Raw genomic sequence first — 19,639 nt, 5'->3', positions numbered from 1 at the left:
TGAGAGAGAGCTACTTAATTTGATTTTTTTGTGCATCGTATAAATAGCTAAATTGCTATTTCCACAGCTCTAATGGGATATTAATGATACAATCATGCATGGACAGACTCAACTGAAGCTTAAAGTTTATCTCTAGAGTTTGGATGGTCCCATGAGAATGACATCATTTGAGTAATTTTTCTAGACAATTGTGCAGCAGTGCCTACCTTTAGTTCAGGCTGGTCTACCTCTGCATGACTGCCCGTGGCCTCTGGTTTTGATGTTAATGTGGCTAAATGAGCACGGCTGAAATGGATATGATTAAAAGAATGCTGTTGTGCACCTCACCTGACACGTGTCTTTGTGAGTTGGACTATAGAAGATAATTGGGGAAAAAAAGCCCAAACACGCATATGAATAACACGCAAATGCTCCAAGTGCACTGTGCTGATGAAGCCGGTTTTGTCACTTAGGGCCACAGGGCAAGGCACTGTCAAAATGTGCATGTACAGTGTTCTCTCTTTACTAGAGATAACAATGTACTCTTCTAACACACAACTGTGGGTAAGCTTTAAGATAGGATTTGATTTTTAGGTTTCACTGCGGCCTGTAACACTTAACTGTGTACTTATTTTTAATGTATTTTTCGCTTCTGTGCTTCATGCAATAAATACAAACTGTTCTTTGAACCTCTACCATCTCATAAGCAGATAAATATAGAGATATAGAGTTCTGAACATGACAAACATTATGTGGACTGAGTAATAATAGTAGTAGATTAATATTACAGGGCTTTACACTGATTTGACTTGGTTTATGCAGTTACACAGTTCTCACAAGACATCTTGTGCCCCTCCACCAAAGTTACTTAGATGATATGCTGATCTTTTATTTGAGTGTGGTGTATAAATGTATAAAATTGGGTTAGAAATTGAGTAAAATGAAAAAAAAATGAGGAAAGTTTCTTATAGCACTTTGACCATCCCTATAACTCATAAAGCCCCTAAGTGACATAATAAATATCCTGGATGCATCACAGGGCAGTTTGTGAATGTGTGTACATGCGACATCATTTATAAAATATTAACATGCTTGGTTATTGATTGAGAAAACCTAGCTCATTTTTCTATACATATTACGTATGTTTATCATTTTAATTATCTAAAGACGATAGATAAAACTGGGTCTGGGCTCTTATGAGTTAATGCAACAGCACCAATGTCTTGAACTGCAGTGCTTTGTGCATGGTGTATTTTTACACTCATCTTATGAGTGCTGAATTTTAATGGGACATTGGTTTGCCAGCTTTTGTGATCACCCTACCTCTGAGATGACGTGACCCGTGCATACTGGACACACACACAAATATTACACACATATTATTCTGGGTATGTTGATAAATTCAGAATTTGTCATGCCGGTTATATTGGGAAAAAGTGTTAATTGGTAAAGCTTTCCTTAACAGCATGACTATCTTTTAATGAGAGGAGACAAACGTCCACCCACATATCTATCTCTCTCCCCCTCTCTCTCTCTCTCTCTCTCTCTCTCTCTCCTTCTCTTTCTGTTCTGTCCTCTATCACACCTCCTCTCACTACCCTCTCCATGTGCCCTGGGTAATTACAGGCTCTTTGCCTCTTTGTCATCACATCACCAGCCCTCCACCATGGAAATCATCCCAAAAATACACTGCGTTTTTGCACTGAGTCCACTGAGTGTGGAGTAAAATGCTGAGGATGCAGTAGAACTGGACTATAGTGAGCATCATGATGTGAGATGTGAAATAGCAGGAAGTCACTGGAGGGACGCTTCATACCAGGCTTGCTCTTAGTTGCGCTTTATTTATTTGGCTAACTCTCCTATTTTCTGCCCACCTCTCTCTCTCTCTCTCTCTCTTTCTCTCCCTCTTGGCACATCCTAGCCCAAGAGACTCCTCCGCTGCTTTGTGTTCTGGCTGTGAGAGATTGGGCTGCTTTTAGGTGCTTCCTGCTCCGCTCACTAGCAATGGAAAAGCAATTCCACAGTGAGGCCACGCCAAATCCGTCTCTGTCAGTTCCGCCGCCCGACGCCCTCCAATCAGCCCGGCCCGGCTGCCTCCACAGCCTGTGATGACCCGACTCAGAGGCAAAACGAGTTACCATTAAATGCTCCCTCTTTCACCACACTGATCCCCCTCTCTTTCACTCTGTCTCTCAGTTCTGCCCACTCTTAACCCTCCGTGTGCTGCTCAGGCTGCAGGGGGCTGATGAGATATTGATGCACATTTGCACATGCATCTTGTGTGCTTTGTACTTTGGGTCTGTTTGCATTGCTGCCCCTCCCCACCCCCACCCCCGTATCACTAAAATAACCTTCCTGTTTGTAGAATACACTGGATGTATGTTTCGCAAGTCTGATGTGCAAGCAGTTTTTCTCTGTTCAGTTGGGACTCTGTTGGAGCCCTTGTTCGCCTTAAATCTGCAGAAAAATGCCTGGTAGGGAGATTCTTTAATCTTTCCTTCTCTTTGCATAATACTTACAAGTGCACTAGTAAAAAAAGGAAAAAAACTTTTTTTTTTTAAAAAAACAAGATATGTGAAGAGAGAATCTCATACAGTCTCAGCCCCCGCAGAAACATGTGAGAAACTATAAACGCCAGGAAAAGATTAAAAATTAATTTCGTCAGCGTATGCCATGCCCTACTTTAAAGCAAAGAAGCAACAATTCTGCCTAAGGTACGGAACAAACTGTGTCAATTCTTTCTGCACTGCACTTCTTCTACTGTATGTATAAGAGCTTCCCACTGTTGTGCTCATTATAACACACTATACTCTGGGTGTTATCTGGCACTTGGCAGCAGCCTCAACACTTTAAGCAACTTCGGGAATATTGTTTGAAATTTTTGAACATGGACCCCAGGCTGTGAAAACAGATTTACGTCTGGCAACGCAGCTCATAAAACTAAACGAGTTTTACTACTAATTACACTGTACGTAGGGAAGAGCGACGACAGCGTACAGTGATTATAATAGTTACACTCAGGCAGAGGTGTAAATGTAGGCAGTTATAACATGTTGTGTGCAGGTTCTAATTTGAAACTCAGCTAGTGTGCCATGTCCTGTGCCAGTATCACATTTGCCAGAACTCCAGATATAGAGCTGAAGGCCTACAAAGACTGAACAGTTGTGTGTGAAACTGCATAAGACACAGTTGATTGCACGCCAAGCATCTGAAAAAACTGAAAAGGTAAGTAGTAAGAAAATGATACTGTTACACTGGGGTATTTACTGTATGTTTAAAGTTTATGGGAATAATATGTATTTATCTCATTACAATGGCATCTGTCAAGGGTGGGGTTTTTGGTAGTAAGTGAACAGTCAGTTCTTGAAGTTGATTTGCTGGAAGCAGGAAAAAGGGCAAGCATAAGAATCTGAGCCACAATAAACAAGGGCCAAACTATAATGGTTAGACAACTGGATCAGAGAATCTGTAAGCAGCAGGTCTTATGGAGTGGGATGTTTTTGGTAGGCAGGTTCCAACTGTTCCAAGGACATACAACCAGTGAACTGGAGACAAAGTAATTCGTGGCCAAATCTCATGAATGTAACCCATGGAGGCACCACGTCACTCTATTAATAGGGCTTAACTTATCAGGTGCTATATTCTAGAAGAAAAAAAAATCTTGTTTTTATCTCTGTAAAAGTTGTCAGCAGACTTTGGACTTAATTATAAACGCAGTGGACCAAAACCAGCAGAAGACAAGACTCTCCAAAGCATCACTGATCATCAGTTAATTTTGCATTTCATTTGTAAATCAACTGACCAGAGTCTGGAAGAAGAGTGGAGAGACACACACAGTCCAAGCTGCTTGAGGTCTAATGTGAAGATTCTGCTGGTGTTTGTCCACTGTGGTTTATCAAGTCCAAAGTCAGTGCAGTGTTTTGTTTTCCCAGAAAATCTTACAGCACTTCATGCTTCCCTCTGCTAACAACTTTTATAGAAATGCAGATTTCATTTTCCAGCAGGATTAGGCACACGGCCTAAACTGTCAAAAGTACCAACTGGTCTAGTATAATTTTCTAATTTTATGAGTTACTGACTTTTGGGTTTTCATTGGCTGTAAATCATAAACAATAACATTAATAAACACACTTCTATATAATATACAAGATTCACATTTTATCTGAATTATAAAAATAAAATAACTTTAATTTTTTTAATGCACCTGTACTTAACAATCTATCTAAACAACTAAATTTCATTTCATGAGACAGCAACAGTGGCATTTTTTAAATTATATGATTCACCTCTGCCATTATTCTGCTGAGATTGGTGTGAAATGCATTCTGGGATATTTGGCTATTCCAAGTCCACAAATGTCACTACTTTCCAATGCATCTTTGATTACACAGGCAGAGCAAAAATACATGCAGGCATTTGGACTTGGCTAAAGTGGACTTTTAAATTGAACAGTACTTGGGCTATGATTGATAACCTTTCGCAAGCACATAAATGAGACTGCAGGTTGAGAATCGGCTTGTATTTTGTGTAAACTTGTCTTACTTGTGCCATTCCTTCTGGAAATCTAAGGCATTGCTTTATTTAGTACAGTAATACATGAGAACATGTTAAGACATCAGCTTCTGGGGATGACATTAACAATGTCTTATCTATTATTAATCCTGAATTGTGTACGGTGTCAGAAACCACACACAGGAACTTTTGTAAAGAATAATGTAATTATCAGGTAAATGTTTGCATAACAGCTTTGAAATTATGAACACAACTATGAATGTATTGGTTATTGGGACCCATTTGTGGTACAGGGGAAATTCTATTTTTTTTTTTTTTTTACAATCCCATTTTTTCCTAGGGGTGGTGGGATCAATAACATGGCATAAACATTAAATCAGGTACTGGGCATGAGGAAATGGCAACAGAGCTTTATTTATAATCAAGCTATTAAAAACTTACACAAAAGTCACACATTCTAAAACATGCTCACAAGCACAATGTTCACAAGTAGCAGACTAAGAATCAAACTGGAAAACACCAATGAAAAGGAACACAACAAAGCACAATGCACTTCCCTACTCTAAGTAGCAAAATAGCTAACAACAAAATAACCTAAACAAAAAGCTAACTATACTACACTTCCCTAGCCAATAACCAAAACACATTAGGTAGAGCCTGGCCTAGGGAGACTATCCAGAGTAATCTAGGGAGACTAAACAGAGTAAAGACCTACATGGTGTAAAATGAAACTAGAGGTGCACATTTCTTACCCGTCTGAAAACCCAAGGTAGCACAAACAAATCTCTTATAAAAAGGTATGGGTCATACACATTAAAACCAAATCACATCCCAAAAACAAAGAGTTTGAACTTATTAAAACAAACTAAGTGAACATGCTGACCAAATACCCAAACTGAGTAACTCTAACATGAAAAAAAAAACTTAAACTGAGAAAAAAACACACACAACACATAGTTACAACAGCCCTCCCTCTAGCAGCCATCTTGAATTCTGCATTTAAACTCCTTACTCAATACTGCAGTCAGGCCTCCCTATGGTCAGGTAGAGTCATCAGGCCTATGTGGAGGAAGAGCTAAAAAGAGAGAGACACACACATACAAAAAAAAGCAAGCACATAACATTGGAACTCTTACTTTGAGGCTAATTCCACTGGAATCACTACCTCACCCTGTATTTTAGGGGTCTTTAAATCTTATCTTCAAACAGGCTGGAGTACACCTGCTGTTTGCAGATAAGATTTGGCACCCCTGCTGTACACATACTTTCCCTGGTGTTAATGTACTGTATTTCATCTTTGTACACATGTAATCTCTTCTACGTGGTCAGAGAAATAAGAGGTCAGATGACTAATATCCTGAAAAAAGTGCTGATTTTATAGTATAGTAGCCATCTGATATCAATAATTGCAATTTACATAAGTAATGTAGGAAACCTTATTTATTTCATGAGCTGAGAAAGAAAAAATAAGATGCGCTACAATCCCCATAAAACCCATAATGTTTTAAATCATATAGATCAATCAGACAAGCGTCTCCTGGTTCATCATTTTTGTATTCTTTCTTCCTACTGTATTTTTTTAAAGGCATTATGATTGAATACACAAGTCAGTGTTACATAAGCATTCGTTGTTATTGATGATGTTGTATTGGACGGAGAGAATCTGATTCTAGACCATTAATTTTGAGGAGTGGAGGGAACAGCTCAGGACTGTCAGTGCAGGAAATGAGCTGGATTTTATTTGAGTGCTTTGTGTTCTCCCCTGACAGCGCTCTCACAAAGCGAGCATCTCTGTGAGACGGGCTTTACCTAAACCACTGGCATTATCTCCATCTCATTTCATTAGGCTCGTATTGCTTCAGCTTTATATTAGCACCCTATGATAAAACATAAACCTTATTTTGTATTACGTTTCATTAGGAAAGACACACATACGGGTTATGCTGCTGCACAGGGGATCTCACAGCAGTTGTCATTTTACTACTTCCTTTTTTTTTAATTCAAAAGCACATCACACAGTTTGCACAACAACAATCCTTTAGGGAAACTCAAAAGTTCAATAGAAATGATACAAGCAAGTAAACTAATCAAAAAATATTACATACATTGCAGCCCATATCCATAAGCTATGGCAACTGTTCTGCAGGGGTGCAGTTTATTGAAAAGTGATTGACACGAGCCATTTTAGTGAGAGAGGCATCAGAAAGAAAACATTCATTGAAAATCCTTTCCTGAAAGAATTTGTTTTAGATTACTTTTGAATAGCAATCAGGCGTCTAACTGGCATGCTGAGTGAAAGGATGTATCAACCAGTCACAGCATTTAGAATATGCAGGCAAACTTTAAATCATAGTTTATTTAGTTTTTATAAAAAGTAGAATTCAGTGAAATTTGCTAACCACTCTACCATGTGAGGCCAAACATGATAAATGGCAAATTAAGCGGACAATAAAAAATTGAATGTCATGAAGGGTTATCAGCTATTATTAGCCTCAATATTAGGTTTCATGAGTTTAATTTGTGCTTATCCAACGTGTCATCAGCGTGAGCTGTTAACAATAACAAGAGAATGAGATCAATATCAGCTGTTACTAATGAAAATTCTCCCAGCCTGGTCAAGACTGTTAGCATTACAATTACTAAAGTGAGGAGATATGAAGCACTTTTAATCCCCAACTTTAAATTGGAGGTTTATCTGTGAGATTACTGAAAGTAACCACCAGCTAAAGAACAAAACCTATTTGAATTGAGGTCTCATCTCATGTCTTTGTGACTTTAAAAATGAAACTTTTATTTTCCTATTCTCAGCTTACTTCAAAGTGGCCTTAGAATGTCAAGCCATATATTTGAACATGCATCTGCCATACTTTAAACCTTAAGCACTGTTGTTTTTTTCTCTCAAAAGAAAAGACAATATGGCATTACAAAACAGAGCTGTAAAAATGTTTTGTAATAGTTGATTTTATATTTATTTAATTGAATGTATTTTTAGTATTAATTTTCTATTAAAGGCCATTGTCAAAGATGGAGACTTTGGGAGAATATCACATTGTTGATATGGGAGATCAACATCACATACAGTAAATCTTATAGTTATGAGAATAAAGGCTGCTATGTGAACCAGAACCCCAGAATTTCCTGTGCCTCTATTCATAGAACAAGAGTTAAAACTTTCCTTGTGACAAAGCAAAAGCAAGGGGGATGCAAAAACTTATTTCAGGTAGGTAGAACCAAGCCACAAAATCAGAATGTAAATCTTACTCACAGAGCTAACTGATCTACTGCTCTACTGAGCACACAAAGAGACCAACCATAATGTTCTGTGTCACGTCGCATCATCCATCACTCACTTACTTACTCTGTCTAGTTTAATTACTCACAAAAAATGTGTGCAATATAGCTCAATATATGCTGATGGACATAATGTCGTGATTTCTGGGTTATTCAATGTTATTTGCACACATAAAGGAACCTCTATCAATATGTGGTAATGTTTTTGCAGAATAGGTGGTCTGTCTACATTTCTGAACAACCACAGCTGACAACCAAATTTTAGCTAAACACACATCAATTGGTAAAGCACTGGCTTTTTTTTTTTTACCAGTATCCTAACCCACAAGAAAGCCAAGCCAGGAGAAGTGAGTGGAGGCAAGGCTAAAATCTAACCCATCCACAATTTCCTCAGCTTGTTAACAGCACTTAATACTAAAAGAAACCAGAGGGAAGAACGCAACAGTATTTGCTAAGACTCAAGATGCAATAATTACAGAGTTTTAGTGATGCTGCTTCTGTGAGCTGACATCGGTGCCTTAAACCAGCCAATAAAAGTGTGTTCCTGCATAAATGGAAATGGCAAAATAGCTGTGTTGTCAATGGGCTTGTTCAGTGACAAAATAGCATTTTCCACTCCAACCAAAGTCACACATTCACTGTTTACACATCAAAATATATAATATACATAACATTCTTAATAAATGCATTCTTTGTCACAAGCATGTACCCAGTGAGAGGGTCTTGATAGATTAGTATTTGATGAAATGGAAACCTAAGCTATGCAGTATTCTGTAAAACCCATATCCAAACTAAATTCACACACTTCAAACCAATATGGCTTGTGTAACTGGGTGGCTCAGATTTGATTGACATAGAACAGTTGTTGAGATATGGGAGAGCAGATATGAGCTGACATGCACATTTTCACTGTGACACGGCTTTCTGTCACTTCCCACATAAATGTCGCACACGGGCATTTCTGCTCCTGGGAAGGAGGAAATTAAATTCTCTGCCTTGAAGTTGCCTATAAATCTCGAGTCCAAAATAATGCTGGTCAATGTGCCTTGAACAAGAGCCTTACATGCAGCAGAGTAAGGGCTGTTAAAATAAACTCCTATTTATTCTGCATGAGGTCAGATGATGGAGTATTATTTTCTTTTCTCTGTCAATAACTGGCTTGTGCATCACCGGCAGAGCACTGAATCATTTAGAATAATCTTTTTTTTTTTTTCTTCAGATAATCCCTTATAAACTGTTCCATCAAATCGTACATATATCGTGTATATGAAGGCCTACAGAGGATCCTGCTGACATCAACAAGCAGAATCTAAAGTAAAGTCATCATTTTCAGTGATTGTCATATGGCCCGGCAGAATTTAACGCAAATAGCAGCAATTCTGTGTTATTGCACAAGAGAATGAAGACATTTTCTGGCTCATAACCTGCCTAAAGGGCTCTCCAAGGTCTATGGCTGATGCAGTGGCCGATAAAGTGGCTCGCTTGACAGAGTACAGACATAAGGGGAGAGCCGGGGAGAAGAGAAGAGGAGGAGGATGAGGAGAGTTTTTGAGAGGAACACTTGTGTGCTGAAAGCTGTTCGAGAGATTGAGTCTGCCAGTGTAAATGATGTGAAGAGCACATGGAAGAGAAGCCTCCTCTACGATCTCTGACTGCTGATGGAAAGCGCTCCATTAATGCTTGAGAGTGTACTCGACATAACTAATGAAGAGCGAGAATAGCGAAATAGCGCAGCGTATTCTACTAGAACAACTGTTCTACTACATATATTTGTGCTGAAAGCAGGTGATTAGCCGTAGCCATGGAACTGTGGGGCGAGAAGCTACAGAGAACAAGCTCGGAAATACAGGTCATCACGCTAAAGTGCTCTACTAAGTATTGGTTGTGCCAATCATGTATTTACTGTACACCTCCCACTTCCTTCAGTTAAATGCTACTGCTTCACTGTTCCTGGAGAAAGCCTTATCTCTCGTACACTTTCTTCCATCGGAGATGCAAGATTGGGTTTTTAGTCTGAACATGTCATTAACTGTTAAGAACTGTCATTAACTAAACAACCTCTTGAGAGTAGGTAATTGTATGGTGGTTTGATGAACGCATTTTTGCTTTTGACCTTTTTTACATGATTTAAATCTGACAGTCCTTCTTAGTGTTTTTTTTTTCATTATTTCATGATAAATGGAAATGCTAAAATTTATACTGAAATATTTTTTTTTACATTATCTATCACTAAAACTTAGTGATATTTTTTTGTGCTAATTTGTAGCATCAATCACAATCCATACTGTAATCAAAATAGATAATAAAAACAAATCATCTTCATTTAGTTATTTGAACCTTATCTTTGGCCCTTCCGAGTCCAAAGCAACCATCTAATTGTTGACCCAACCGTAGGGAGACCATCAATTTGATCTCTGGTGATGCCACCGCATTTCCTCTCTACCTATTGCTCTGTGGAATACAAGCCAGGTGAGGTATCTGTTAGCTGACATGGGTTTTAATTGTAGTAAAAAAGCAATATATAATTTTTTATATACGTTCAAATTTCTGCATATTAAATCGCATAAATAAATGCATGATTTCCAATATTTGCTTTTTATTGTAAGACTATGTGCTGTACTAAACACTGTCTGCAAGATGTAATATGAACATAAACATTAGAGGCAGTATAACACTTACAGTCCTTAATAATCCGATAACAGAAAATCAGATTTTGTTATTAATCCAATGTGTTTACATGTACTTGAGTAATCCAATAATGGAAATATCTGGCTTCATGTAAATCAAACAATAATTGGTTTTCTACTTTTTTCAACCAACCAATAATCTCACAGATGGCTTCTAATAGTGCATACCGTTGCCTTTATTACAGCTTCTTCTATGCCACTGCAAAGATGGAGTTTACAGTAGGTGTATATGATATTGCATGCGCTGATAAACTAAATTATAGAGCTAAACTCCAGCTCTATCAGATTTCACAATTAAATTTCTAGGCCTTAATCATGTCTACAGAAAGCATAGTAAGCTGTTTATATGACCACTTATATCCTATATATCCAAATATGGTAGGGTTACTGTGTGATGACATGTAGGCATCAGGCTGAACTAACTATGAAAACAATAGTTCCTATTTTTTTTGTTTTACTATTCTTTATATTCTTGGTTAAAAACAGAAATGTTTCTGATCTTATTGTACAAAATTTGAAATGAGTTAAAATCAAACAGGACATTCTTGTGCTGGTAAGAGAGAAAGCAGCAATGCTACACATGTCATGTGACAGGAACTAATATAATGTCCCATGACTTTTGCCATGTCCATTGATGTTTAAAAATACTGTTGCTGACCTGTGGGATGTGTGTGTCAGGCTTTCTGCATTGAACGTGGTTGTGATTTCTGCCAGAATTTTTTATCTGTTCACATAGACTCTATCAGGCTTCGCTCCAACTCTGATAATTCACATTGCCTTGCCACGAGCACACTGGCCAGTGTTCAAACTCACTCACTAGAATACACCTCATAACTAATACAGACATGGATATTCCCAAGCCATCACCTGATGTAACTCTTCATGACTAATTTACACACTTTTGGTACTATCCCATAACTTTGACATTTAAGCATATATGCAAAGCATGCTGTGGCCTTAAGATTTTGGAATAGTTATTACAAAATCTAGAAAACTAGAACTACAAAATAATTTTTCGGCAGTTTCACTCACCGAATATTTCAGCATTGTCAAGAATGGTTGTTTGGAAACCTGAAAAATTGCATTGTGCTATAAAGCTATTTGTAAAAATGAATTTTTTTGCATTTATTAGAACATCAGAGGGAGGAATGCATTTTAATGCACTCATTAAAAACTAAATGCCAGGTCATCACTTTCAAATTTGCTGCCAAACACTACTTTGATGACAGTAGTGGATTGTTGAGGCAAGGATGCTCTAACCCACACACACAGGGAGAACAATTCATAGACATTTATTATGTGCAAGTCATACATTATAAACATACTACAAACAAGTGACAGAAATAACAGTCATTTAAATCAAATAAAAAATAAAATAAAAGTCTTTAAGCTGCAGAATGTAAACTCATGCTCTCTTGTGAGCCTCCTTTTACAGTCATTATAACTGCACATAAAAAATGAATAGGAAAAAAAATAGAACAAAAAGAGGTGCATGAATTATTATTAGCATAATGACAACAAAGCACTTCCAATCAGCTATTTAACTGAAGAGGGAAAGTATATAAACATCATGGTTTGATCTTATTCACCTAATTTGTCATAATAAAAAATGTTTTTAATGCTGCTATTTATTTTTGAACATTTACTCATTTACCAGCAGCCATTAGTACAAGAGTTTAATGAGAAACAGACCAGTTTACCAGCACAAGAAGAGATAATGAAGTGAAAAGTTGTAAGGCAGTATTGCTTTCCTCTTCATTCCTCTTGCAGTAGAGCTCATAGTCTAATACTAAAGAGCATCATCAGTATTAGAATAATATCTGGTCTGTGCTGGCTCTCTACTAATGAGTTCAAATTTAGTTTCTACATATGCAGTGGATCTGGCTGTGCGTGTGTCTAACTCTGGCAGACTGAAATATCGGAATACTACACAGTGCAAGAATCTTACGATGGCAGAATAAATTAATAGTCAAATATTACAGGCAATCCCGAGTAAGCATTACTGTATGCAGATAAGAATTAATTCTGTTATGTGAACTTTGTTTTCATTAGAAACATTCATATGAGTATATTCCAGATTCCATTAAAATGCTGAACAGAAGCTTTTCTTTCTCTCTCTCTCTCTCTCTCTCTCTCTCTCTCTCTCTCTCTCTCTCTCTCTCTCTCTCTCTCTCTCACTCACTCTCTCACTCTCTCACTCTCTCACTCTCTCACTCTCTGTAAAAAATGCTTCGATGGTAGAAAACTATTTTAGGGTATAGAGCACATAAGTCGAGTTGGAGGTGTGAAATGCAATACACTAAAAGTGCGAGCTCTCCAAGGCCTGTGGAGGAAAAATATTTTTTTTTTGAGAGTGCTAATAATAATGTAATCACTATTAATCACTGGAAGAGCTGCAGAAATCCACAGCTCAGGTGGGAAAATCTGTCGACAGGACAACTATAAATCATGCACTCCACAAATATGGCCTTTATGGAAGAGTGGCAAGAAAAAAGTCACTGTTAAAAGAAAGACATAAGTATGGAAGAAGCTGCTGTGGTCAAATGAGACCAACGTTTTGCCCTTTTTGGCCTAAATACAAAGCGCTTTGTGTGGCTGAAAAGTAACACTGCTCAGCATCCTGAACACACCATCCCCAAAGTGAAACATGGCGGTGGCAGCATCATGCTGTGGGAATGCTTTTCTTCAGCAGGGACAGGGAAGCTGGTCAGAGATGATGAAAATATGGGTGGGGCTAAATACAGGGCAATCCTAAAAGGAAACCTGGTGGAAGCTGCAAAAGACTTGAGACTGTGAAGGAGATTCAAGACAATGACTCTAAACCTACAGCCAGAGCTACAGTGGAATGGTTTAAATTAAAAAAAATATTCATGTGTTAGAATGATCCAGTCAAAGTCCAGACCTAAATACCACTGAGCTTCTGTGGAGATGTTCTCCATCCAACCTGGCTGAGCTTGAGCTGTTTTCTAAAGAAGAATGAGCAAAAATCTCAGTCTCTAGATGCGCAAAGCTGGTAGAGACAAACCCCAAAGCACTTACAGTTGTAACTACAGCGAATGATGGCTCTACAAAGTAGTGATATGGGGGGATGAATATTTTTTCACGTCACGCTTTTCACATTTTTATTTGATAAAACCTTTGAAAAACATGTGTCATTTTCCTTCCACTTCAAACTTATGCAATACTTTGCGTTTGTTTGCGTTTCTATCGCTTAAAATCTCAATAAAATACATTCAACTTTGTGTTTTAAGATGACAGAATGTGGAAAAGTTCAAGAGGTATGAATACTTTTGCAAGCCACTGTACTTTTGAAATGATTATTTTTTATGTGATTGCTTTAAAAATAAGAGCAACAAAGATGCTGTAGCTGGGGAAATTAGCTAGCTAGTTAATTACCCAGATGCATTATGTGATAGTCTATTAAAATGAAGCTAGCTATCTGTAGCCTTTGTTTACAGGTTAACAGAATGATCTATCTAGCTAGCTCTCTACGCCAAGGTTACACAGATTTAACTATGTTTACAACTTTGTTCTTATTGTATGTAAATGATAAAACTACAAAGTAAGAGTCTTTAGAAATGGTTACTTCAGAAATAGTTATCTGTCACAAAATGGAAAGTCTTAAAACTGGATAGTAGTGTGGTCATCAATGCTCTTTAGGGAGCGTCTGTCACTGTTGCATCAGTGTTTCTGGACCTTATATTTCACCCGGTCAGTACAATCTAAGGCTTCGTTTTGTGCGTTATCAGCACACCATGTGTACGCTGACTCACTGGAAATCAGGGCTTGAAGGCCTGAGTCAGTGGCCTGCACCCTGCTGCTGATGAGTGAGGATTAAATGACAGAACTAGTTAGACTGTAATGCGTCAGAAAGAGTGCTCTCTAGTACCGCACCTCAGAAACACGGAGAAACAGAGAGAAGGGGGAGAGTTTTACAGAAGGAGAGATGGGAATTCTTAGCACTTTTGGGTCAGTAATGTGCAGTAAACCTCTTTTGGAGCACATAAAATGCTTATTTTTATATGTGATGTTACGGCTTTGAAATATTCACACTGCACTCACAGGGTTCTTTGTAGGTAGAAATGAGCTAGCAGTGAAGTGTTAGCTATATGACTCAGCAGGCTGGGATAAGGTATTGGATGTTGCTGATAGTCAGCAGACCATTACACCGTTATGAAAAGCCTGGCTGAAGAGTGGCCTCTTACACTCTTTCAAAAAGGTGCCAATTATTATTATTATTATTATTTTTTTTTTTTTTAGATTTTCCTTAAAGTAGTATAATGTGACCACTGGCATTTTCTTGCTCCTGGGCTCCCTCTGCAGCCAAATATAAATTTTATATGGTATATTCAGACTGTTTCTTAAATCAGCATGTCCGGACACAATACAAGCAAATCTACAAGGGTTGCTGTGGTATCTTTGGTGGTCTTCTTGGACCCCTGGACTTTTGTCCCTCTGGATTTGTTGAAGTAGACTTTTGTCACGGTGTGAGTGATGCAAAAGAAATGTTGAAATTGGATTTGAGCATTTAAAACATTGAGACTGAGATGCATCTGTACAAATTAGATTGCAATCGGATTTCAAACCACTTCTAAAAGTGGTTTCATGTAGTTTTTGTGTGTCTAGCCTATCAAAAATCTATTTGAATACAATCTAGATATGTCAAAAAGCTGATTTGGCCTGGCAGTCTAAACATAGCCTAAAGGCCATACTTTACATGCATGCATACATGCATTTCTGGACAAGCTAAGACATATAAACTGTCATTATGCATCTTTTGTGAGTGTTTTCCTGCCCCTTTCATCAAATTTACATTGTGCAGGTAGCAGCATGCTGAGCCTGGGATAATGGAAGTGATGGAAATGCTATTCATCCTATTATAAGGTATGTATAATGTTGTCTTTAATAACAGATTATAATAAGACTTTAATAACAGAGCGATAAAAAGGGATATAGTATGTAGCAATTGTGTGAGCATTTTCTTTACCTTAAAAGTCACAAACAAAGTACTTTTATTCTGTATAACACAATATTAAAGTGTTGATAATTCAAACCTGTGTAAACAGTATGCTTTATCAGTTGGTATGGAATCAGACAGCAAATTATGGATTTGGGGTGGAATGCTCCTTATATAGAGGAGCCTGGGGAATATGGCACAATAAAAGTGAACTGAGCTTTATTTATAGTGGTAATACAGAGCACTGCTCAGTTCCTTCTCCCTCTGGAATGAGAACAGAGGCTTGCTCATAATGCTCTAATGACAGTACTGATGAGAGTGGGGAAGCATGAGACCACACACACATCCTGCTGTCAGAAATAAACCCCATGCTCTCAGAGCGAGTACATCTTGTGTGTACCCCTATGTGCCAGGAAATAAATCCATAGCCCGCAGTTCGTAAAAGCACCACCTGTCAAAGTTCCCTTCTGCACCGTTAACGTGACTTAAAGGTTAGTGTTAAAAAAAGAACAAATATCAAAGCAGCTAAGATATTGCTGGGTTAATTCAGGCTTTGTGAGGTTGACATAAGTGGCATTTATTCAAAGGCCATTTCAATCCACTTCCTGAGGCTACTACATTTTGATATTAAAGTGTATGCTTTTTTTCTCTTGTATTAACATGTTATGACAGACTGAATTAAAACGCGGCTTAACAAAACTGGACATCTCAAGTGACCAATAATGTCATGGAACATGGGAGCACGCGAGTCGCTCTACTCTGCCGCTGCCCCTAACCTTGGTGCATTCCAGGATTTTATGCAGGCATGAGACTGCATGAGGGATTGCTTCCTTTTGACCAGAAGGCGACTTAAAATGGAAAAATATGAAAATTTATGTGGAAGTTTGGTTGCGACTACATTAAAGGAGGAACTGCTGTTGCTGTAGGCCATGGAAGATTGCTCTTCAGCCACACTGAAAGAGACGTCAGCCTGTCAGCTGGATTTAGCTGACCAGTCTGCCCTACGTGCTCACAGCCCATTCACCCATGACTCGAACTGTTCTTATTATGCCTCCTCAAGTCCACATGACTAACACCCTAACACCACAGGGTCAAAATAGTGTGCATGAATCTTTAGAGTTCTGGAAGTGTATGCATGCGAGCGAGTGTGAGGCACAGTGTGTATGGATTTATGGCTTAAGGTAGCGTCGAGAAGAAAAATGAATGCTGAGTAAGGCATGTCCTGAGTATCTGTAGTTGCAGGGTTGTTTGGCTTATGCAAGTGCTGGCTGTGTTTGTGATACATCGGTGAAGCACTTGGAATTCATTTGCCTAAAGAAGACTTGAAAGTTTAGGAACAGCTCAGAGACGCATAATTAAAATACTTTCCAGCCTGCAATTCAGTGGTGGAACAGAACTCCACCATAAGTAAGTTAGAGGAATTCTAAACAAATGCCTAATGATAAATCTACCCCAAACCAAATATTAAAACTAATTAAAGGCCGAGAAATTCAATGCTTTGATGAACAGAATTAAGTGATCTGCAAGTCTTATAGACCCATATTTTATTCACAATGAAATATACTGAACGTTTTTTTTTTACCATTTCAAAAAAGCATTACCTCATTTAAAACTTTGGTTTTACCTCATTTAAAAAATGGTAAATTACTGATTCTAGTAAAAAGCTATTACTCGATATCTGATATATCTACAATATTTAATATGTTCTATATTTTTATTGTAAATAATACATGAGTATAATATTTGCAAATCATTGCATTTTTTTTATTTATATGTATTTACATTTTACACAGAATCACAGTCTTTTTGAAATGGGGTTGTATAATAACATGATACAAATAAAAATAAGGTCTTAATTCAAGTTCAAATAGGTTACAAAGTAGTATATGATTCATATACAAAATATTATTGAGAAATATGTAAAAAGAAAAAAAAACATAAAATATTTTACTTTATGTGTCAATTGTTGCTGTGCTTTCTTTAATTAAACACTGAACTTGAATTAAATCTATAGATATTATTGGATTAATAAACATAATAGTCTAATAGATGGCTGGCTCAAACAATGACTTCAAAGACAATGCAAAGGTTTGGACCAAATCACACATTTTGTGATTTTAATTAGGAGGCAGTAACACAACCTCTGTAGGTAACCAAACATCATACTTAATATTTCCAGCAAATCTTAATGCTGTTAATTCTTCATAACCTAAAATGTGCAAGGTCAAGATCAACAATTTACAATTAATAACCATCTAATTACAGTTGGTAATGCCAAAGCCCTGATTTGCTAATCAAGTTCTGAGAACAATAATTAAGAAGTAACCCCCTGACTGTTAAAATAAATTGGATAATGCATGGCCTCAGATTTGCCCTAAGAAGTCACATGGAACATTCTACAAATCATTCCCTTCAACATGCTTCCCTTCATTACAGTTGTTTATCTTTTTTTTTTTAAGACTGATCAATTAAAAACTATTTTGGAACCCAAAAGTAGTTCACTGGCACTGCAACAAAGAGCGTTAACTTGGCACCTTCATTTGCAATGGGCTTTGCTTATCAGTTTCTGGACAGTCCAGGCTAGTACTCCTGACAGGCCTATGATAAACATGAACCACTGAGTTACTCTTACAAACAAGCAACAAAGCAAATACACTTACTGTACATCAGTTAATCAAGATCAAGTTTAACAATCCTGAGACTTGAGACTTGAAGCTTCTTAGCAGTAGCATATAAGCATAAGCTTATAATAGCTATCATAAAACCCCTTTCATAAGGGTTCTTATCAACATGCTATTTACACCCATTTTAAAGCACCTGTACAGAAAAAAAGTGAAAGAACATTTGTAAGTTGATGTTCTGTTTTCTGTTGATAAAGTTTGCATTGCTCCGATTCTGAAATCCCTGCCAGTAGTTCTTCCTGTGCGAATCAACACATTTCAGCTTTTGCAGGCAGACACGACAAATAAAGGTGTGATGTTTAGTTTCATGCGGGTGATTTGTTTGCTTGGAATGCTAAGCAGCACAAACACAAAATAATGCCTCCAGCTGAGACAAGCCTGAAAAAAATAGAGGATCACAGAATCTTGGGAAATATTGAATAAATCCCACGTAATGACTCACTGTGCTTTTATTCCCAAAGACGCATGGCTGTAAGTAGGGGTAAATAATGAACACAGAGGTTCAGCAGCGGGCTACAGTATGCAGCCCTGTGGCACTCTGTGGCAGTTATCTGAAACAAGAAAGAGTCTGTATTTTGCATAAATATTCCTCCTGGAATATTCTATTACACACACAGAAACTGGTGCCTAATGTATCACTCTTCAGTCACTCTTTGCTTGCTAGAGCACAACAAGCACAGGGCAGATTTAACAGTGCTACATGTACTGACCAGCAGATTTACTTCAATGCTTAAATACCATTAGAAAAAAGCTTGTTTTTTCGCACCATACTATATAGATGGATGATCACAAGCCACCAAATCAAGCTTAAATGCTTGAATTTTTGCACCAGGAGTGGCATAAAGTTATCCAAAAGCAATGTGTAAGACTAGTGGAGGAGAACATGCCAAGATGCATGAAAACTGTGATTAGAAACCAGGGTTATTCCACCAAATATTGATTTCTGAACTCTTAAAACTCAATGAATATGAACTTGTTGTATTTGCATTATTTGAGGACTGAAATCTCTGCATCTTTTTGTTATTTCAGCCATTTCTCATTTTCTGCAAATAAATTATCTAAATGACAATATTTTTATTTGGAATTTGGGAGAAATGTTGTCCTTAGTTTATAGAATAAAACAACAATGTTATTATAAATACACTCCTCTTTGTGATTATCATATTTATCAGGTTGGTTTCATGACGTAGATACCGTTGAATTCTGAGCTGTTCAATGCTGTCTGCTTTTACAGAATTCAGATGCCACAGATTTTCTACACACATTAATAATAACAGGCCTGTATCTAACAATTCTTTAGGCAGTTCATTTTAATAAGCATATTTGCTCCTTTGTCAGGGATGTACTGCGTGATGGAGGGGAATATTTGAGAAACGCCAGATAAAGAGGCAATAGAAAAAGAAAGGCTTTCAAAATGACAAAGGACGAAAAATAAAGCTTATCAAATTATGTGAAATATCTGGGCCTGTTGAGAATACACAAAAACAACAATGGAAAGCCTGAGATAACAGTTTTCATCAGAAATCCACCAA

The 19,639-nt window shown here is 37.5% G+C and overlaps 1 protein-coding gene across 1 annotated transcript in view; it reads left to right on the top strand.

Moving 5' to 3' along the window:
- Nucleotides 1–19,639, top strand: part of ptprub (protein tyrosine phosphatase receptor type Ub) — a 595,528-nt gene that overhangs the window by 292,635 nt on the left and 283,254 nt on the right. The window lies entirely within an intron of this gene.

This window comes from Astyanax mexicanus, chromosome 6, assembly GCF_023375975.1.
Source record: "Astyanax mexicanus isolate ESR-SI-001 chromosome 6, AstMex3_surface, whole genome shotgun sequence".
In the NCBI taxonomy this organism is placed as follows: domain Eukaryota; kingdom Metazoa; phylum Chordata; class Actinopteri; order Characiformes; family Acestrorhamphidae; genus Astyanax; species Astyanax mexicanus.
The sequence above is the reverse complement of the archived record's forward strand: the minus strand, read 5'-3'. Positions and strand labels throughout refer to the sequence as shown.